The sequence below is a fragment of the Glossina fuscipes genome, unplaced genomic scaffold (assembly GCF_014805625.2).
Source record: "Glossina fuscipes isolate IAEA_lab_2018 unplaced genomic scaffold, Yale_Gfus_2 60, whole genome shotgun sequence".
NCBI lineage: Eukaryota > Metazoa > Arthropoda > Insecta > Diptera > Glossinidae > Glossina > Glossina fuscipes.
In genome coordinates, this window is record NW_023998432.1 from 6,812,799 (window position 1) to 6,819,399 (window position 6,601).

The window sequence follows — 6,601 nt, forward strand, 5'->3', positions numbered from 1 at the left end:
GCATATGTGTTGTTGTTTTGATTTTTTCAATATTTGCAGTTGCTTTGATTTTTTCAATATTATCTTTGGCAAGTGATGTAACTGGTTTCGCAATATAATTTTTGGTTAATGGTGGAACAGGTTTTTCATTGGAAGCAGTTGCAGTTAAAGTCTTACTAGGCTCGATTTGCGAGGCAACAGCAGCATAGGTATTACTTTTGCCAATTCCATGGGCTACAGATGGATTTCTTTCCCGGTATGTGCGTCGCGCTTCGCCTATGCTACAGTAATTTTCTGTTTTGATTTTTAATATTCCGCGCATCTGTACAAAACGTGGGCATTGTTTGTCTAACGCTGAGTGTTGATCATTGCAGTTTATGCAGAAACTACGGGTACAGCTTTCAGTATGTGGAGAATGACCACAGTTAGCACAAGATGCAGCATTAGTGCATCCTTTTGCCGTATGACCCAGGCGTTGGCAATTTTTACACCTCATAGGATTTGGGATGTATAGTTCTACTTTACATTTATACCACGCCACATCAACTGTTCGCGGTAATCGATAGCGATCAAAAGTTAAAATAATCCTTCCTGTAGGAGAGCGTGTTTTTCTGTCATCATTCAGTTTGGTTAATTTATATACTTCAGTCGCTCCTTGAATGCCCATTTCGCGAACAATTTCATCTTCCGGCACATGCTTTAAGCAAGGGGCATAAATTACGCCTCGAACCGAGTTAAGTTTCTCATGTAGTTTAGCTGAAATAGCACATAGATTAGCTAAAGATTTGGCCTTTATGAGTTTTTCGGTTGCGCGCGGGTTCCCAGCGAGGACCAGTAAATTCCCATCGCGTAATGCTCTCTAGAGCTTTTTTTTATAGCAAAAGGGCTAATTTGGGAAATTGTTATTCGAGCATCGGTTGAAGAAATAACAATATATTTTTTATCAATAGGGATTATATCGCTGATCGGCAACACCGGAAAATCTGATTTTTTACTTTTTTTTCTTTGGCGGGATGTACCACTTAATAGATAAAATCTATTCGAGTTTTTGTCTGGTGGCCCCGGGGCCATTATGCCTTATTGTTGTCTATTGCTTATTATTTGTGAAATAACCACTCACTTGAAAAAGTTTGGGAACTGTGGAAGAAGGTTGGGAACTACTAAAGAAAAGTGTCAAATGTTTTCAATTTTTTTTATTTTGTTTTTTTGTTTTCTATTTTTTATTATATATAGACGAAACAAAAGCACATACGCGATATCCGCGTTAACCAGTTTTAGCAATAACGCTGAAAAGACAGAAGTTAAATACACAAAAACACCGAAAAGACCGGAACAATTGAAAAAACGCAGACGAAAAGAAAACACGCACTACACTGAACACAAGTCGACTTATATGGTATATTTTGATATCTTCTCGATTGTTGATTTATATATGGATTATGTTCTTTTTATTTTTTTCCTTTTATTTTACATTTTTATATTACTTTATAAAAATGTAGTTCATATGTTCAGCATAAGATTTATGTTCAATAGTCTACTGTCACTCACTTCGGCCATTATTTATTCAGCTGAATTTTATATGTATATAAATAATTATTAAATATAAAAAAAAAAAAAAAAAAACGTGTGCACTTGTTATTTATATTATTTTTGGAGATATATCATACAAATCAACCTATCGAATATAGTTTTAGAAAAAGGTGATGGTACTACAGCTAATTTTAATTTACTAGATGAATAGTTACGGAATAGGCGTTAACATAAAAATAACATATTGATATGAATTGGGAATTGCGAATTGATACAGTTTTATGAGCATGTGACTACGAAGGCCTCGAGAGATAAATGATCTCATGTTGCGTAAAACGTTGTTGACAAATTTTACAATCCAGGAGCGGAGAAGAAATCCATTAAAATCAACGCAAACAAAGCGCAATGAATTGTAGCAACGATGGTGGTCGTGCAGTTAAGAATAGTAAAATAAGCGTATATGAAGGTAGGTTACAAATAGTCGCCTTGAATCATACATACTGCTGGGCCAGTTTCTAATTATAATGGTTTTTGCCTCCAGATTGCAAAACACACATACAAGCAAACATAAAAAACGTGCTAACTTATTTTAAAGTCATATTTATCAGTCATATAATCGAGTGCTGTCTAGTTATGCTTTCCTTTATATTAAGGCTTACTGAGATACTCAGTTTGAGTACGATTAAAAAATGTATTCGAAAACAGACAGAATCGAAATAATTCGTAACAGTGAGAAAATAAAGCCCTTCTCGTTCCTTGTACTAAAAAAAAAATATATATATATAGAAAAATATAAAACGCAATAACTTCCCAAAACCATAAATACGTAGAGCAGCACACGCATAACATCGAATAAAATCAGGCAGACAAAGTGTGGCAATTAGCAGCAATACAAATGAAGTTTAAGTTCTCTAACTACAGCATGACACACACAAGAATCACAGGGGGCCAAAGTCTTCCTCCATGGTTTGGTTTAATAAACTAAAACTGTAAGGGCGTTAAGACAGATCAGTTGGATGCGGTTAACTGTGACGCAGGGAAGAAGCCTGAAATCAACAGACCATATCGGTTAAGTATCAAGGGGATATAACCAACATCGCGGAGTAATAACATGGGTTACTGGGTGTACATTATGTTCCATAACAGACGACCAAGAACTGATCCCTTTGGGACACCTGCCGTTATGTTATGCGACTCTTTTCCATTCTCGCTATTATTTCTCCTTTTTCAACATTTCCAATTATAGTATCTTTTATACCGCTTTCGAATTTAAATTCTATATTTTTTGTGGTCTTAATGTCGTTTATTGACGTACATTCCCACATACTTAATTGTTCATTATTTTTGTTTTCTTTTGCCGATTTGCTTCTGGTTATTACTAACCTTTTTTTCATCCAGTCCTCATCTTCTGCTCTGCATCATCTCTTTTAACATATCAAAATTTATGTTTATCCTCCACAAGGCGTCAGCGTTAATGTCGCTTTTTTATAAATTATCTAGAAATCGTAGTCCGATAATTGAATTTTTATTGTAGTTAATTTTGAAGTGGAGTTTTTGTGGGAGAATAGTGATACTAATGGTCTGTGATCACTGTCAATTTTTTGCCGAATAAGTAGAATCTGAAATGTATTATTCCAAAGTGGATCGCGAGTAGTTCTTCTTCTATAATTGGTTCGTTTTTTTCTCGTCTCGTTTATTGATAATGTCCGTTCGATGTTGAAAAGGCGGTTAAGGTTCGCGAGTTTTTGTTAATCTTTATTTGATGAAATGAGTTTGTGATGTCCAAGGTGGAAAAATATTTTGCTAGCTCCAGTCTGTCAAGGATGTTTTCCAATCTTGTAAGGTGGAATTTGTCGTTTACTATTTTTTCGTTTAGTTTTCTGTAATCAACTACTAGTCGCCATTTTTTTATGTCTGCCTGATTTTTCTTGGGTACTAGTAAAAGTGGTAAGTTATAGGGGCTAACTGAGGGTTCTATAATGTTTTGTTGTAATAATTCTTTTACTTGAGTGTGTATGGTGTCAGTTTGTGTGTGGGGTAATTTATAGTTTTTTATGTATACTGGTGTATTGTCGTTTGTTTCTATGTTATGTGTATAAAAATTGTTTTCTAGGTGGAATATTGTTTGAAATTTTTTGAAAATTTTTATGAGTTCTTGTTTTTGAGTGTTGTTAACGGTGTCTAATATTATGGATTGTAATATTTGTTGGAATCGTTGTTCATTATGTTGAGAGAGAATATTGTATGATTTATTAGGTGTTGAGTGGTTCGGTGTTGATATGTACGTGTTGTATGGTGATTTCTTTATCTAGTGTATTTAATATTTTAATGTGTTTTTGTCCGTTTTTTGATATTATTGAATTGGCTAAAAATATTCCTTTTTCTATTTCTTTATTTAGTACTAAAGCGTCGATGTCTATTTTGATATTTATGGCGACTATGATTTCGCATCTCGGGGGAAGAAATATGCTGGTTTTATTATGTATTTCGCCGTATATGGGGAGTTGAATTTGGTCGTCGTGTGTACTAACTGTAAGAGAGAAATTTTCATAATTTAAATTGCAAGCATACTTGTGTAGGAAATCTCTTCCGATGGTTCCATCGGTTTTTATGGGGAAGTTCTGGTCTACTAGCTGTATTTTATGTTGAGTGATTCCGTTTCCTAGATTTATATTCAATGTTTCTATACGTTCGTTGGTTATTCCTGTCAGATTGATAAATTCTGCGTTGTTTATTGGGTAATCTTCCAAAAGGTGTGCTTTGCAGAGGCTGATGTCTGCTCCTGTGTCTAATAGAAATGATAGTTCTGTTTTTGTTGCATTTTTTATATCTAGTAATATATAGTTTGATAGTTTTGAGAGGGAGAAGATATGGGAGTTGGTTTCTTTTGTGTACTTGGTGAATGCCTGGTTTATGTGTTTTGTCCCGAATTCAAGGGCATCGCTAAGGAATCCGGGTGAAATCCGTTTCCCTGGTCTTTATTGCGCGTACGCGGTGATTTTGGTTGTTGTTTCTTTGATTCCTGTTGTTATTTTGATTTCGATAGTTGAAATTTCTATTAAAATTGTTGTTGTTGGTATTGGTATTGAAATTATTATTATTGTTTCTATTAAAATTGTTGTTATTGTTATAATTCCTGGTTTGATTATTATATCCTTGATTGTTTCTATTCGGATTATTATTATTGTTGTGGTATTGGTTTCTGTTGTTGTGACGATTGTGTGATGATTGTTTTTCTTTTGGTAATTTATTCTCATTACCTGTAAATTTGTTTGGGTCGCACTCTCATATTGTAGCGCAATATTAATTGTTTCTGAAAAGGTTTTTGGTTGGGTCGCAAAAATAGTGGGTTTAATGTAGTCATCGAGACCGTTTTTGAATATGGTTAATGCATATGTATCGTTGATACTAGTAATGATGGATTTTTGTTCGTTAGTGGGGTTGGGGCCTGGTTCTTTGATTTGAAGATAATTTAGATCTGCCTTTATGTTTAATATTTTATCTTTGAAACCTGCGACAGTAACTCTTTGCCTTGTTTTGTTTAATATTGAATGTAGTTGTAGTATTGTTTTCTGGGTTTATATTTGTTTTCAGGTTTGGTTTTTAATTTTTGTAGTGTTATTGGGATATAATATGCAAAGGCGGTTTGAACTTTTGAGGACAGGTTGCAGTAGAAGGTGTATTCTATCAACTGTAGTTTGGCTTGTTCTTTCTTTATGAAGCAGTTGATATCTTAGTTTAAATCCATTTTTGATTGTATTGTACTTTCTATTTTGCTGGGGTTTATGTCTTGTAGCGGTTTTTTGGTAGCTTCGATTTCTAATAATTCTTTTGCTATTTTATATTTCCTCTTAAGGTTTTGTTTTTGTTTAATAATTTTGGTTGTTCTGGTCTTGTATTAGTTAACTTCATCTATTCTTATCATTAATTTGCTTAGAAACACATGCTAATTTTATTTTCGTTTAAGTATTTATATTTATGTATGCACGTATGCTTATATGTTTAATATTCCTTTTTTCTTTGATTTCCTACCATATTCCTCCACTTAATATTCAAATATATTTATATTTTCAATATTCAATATTATTTATTCTTCAATATTCTTCGTATTTTTAAATTTATATTAATATTCTTTATATATTCTTTATATATTCTTCTTCTTATGTTCTCTGTTTTCATTTTAATATTCTCCATATATTCTTTAATTATCTTCGTATATTTAAATTTGAACATTTTTCTTTTTTTGTTATATATCTATGTTTGTTAGAATTTTTTTTCTTTAGGTACTTAAGTATATGTGTGAATGTTTTGTAGCCTAGGTACATTACGGTTATTAGTGATATTACGTAGAGGTGAGTTTTTTATGTATATGATTGTTTCTATGTGTAATAGATTAATCATTTTATGCTGGGTTATTTGCCACTACTTTCTTAAAGATATATTTTTTGAAGCTTTTGTATATTTTGTATGCTATGTATTAAATTATTATCATTATTATAATATAGATGAAGTTGTCCTGAATATAAATGATGCTTATCTCGTTGTCGAGATTTTTAAATATATGATTTTCTTTTTCAGTTAACTGTCTCTCTGGTGGTGATGGATTTTTTGTGGGCCCTATGTTGGCGCTATCAAAGTTGAGAGTTGCAGATTGGTAGTTAAATGGGATCGATCACAAGATCGTGGAATAAATGAAAACTCTTTGGCGCCTCGAAAGTTGAAAACAAAAATGGTAGATGACTGCATGGTGTGCAGGATCGATCGCAGGATCGTGCGTGGAAAAGGAATCTTTTGAAAAAGTGGCAGGGTACTCTAGGGTCATGCAGGGCAAGATCGCCATGTTATAAGTTGTGTTTGGTTGTGCGTAGAACGTAACAAATGTTTGTGTGTAGTGGAAAGATTCCCTATGAATCTTTTTTTAAATGTGACCAAAGTGTTGTTGTGGAATACTTTGCTATTTTGCTCGGCTTCAGTGCGCCATATCTGTCTACTTCTTTTAGTGCTATTACTGTGATCGGGTGGAAGTAGTCCCTAGCTAATATGCTAGGCGGATGAAAAACCTTTTTGTTCTTAATGAATAAAACGGTATATT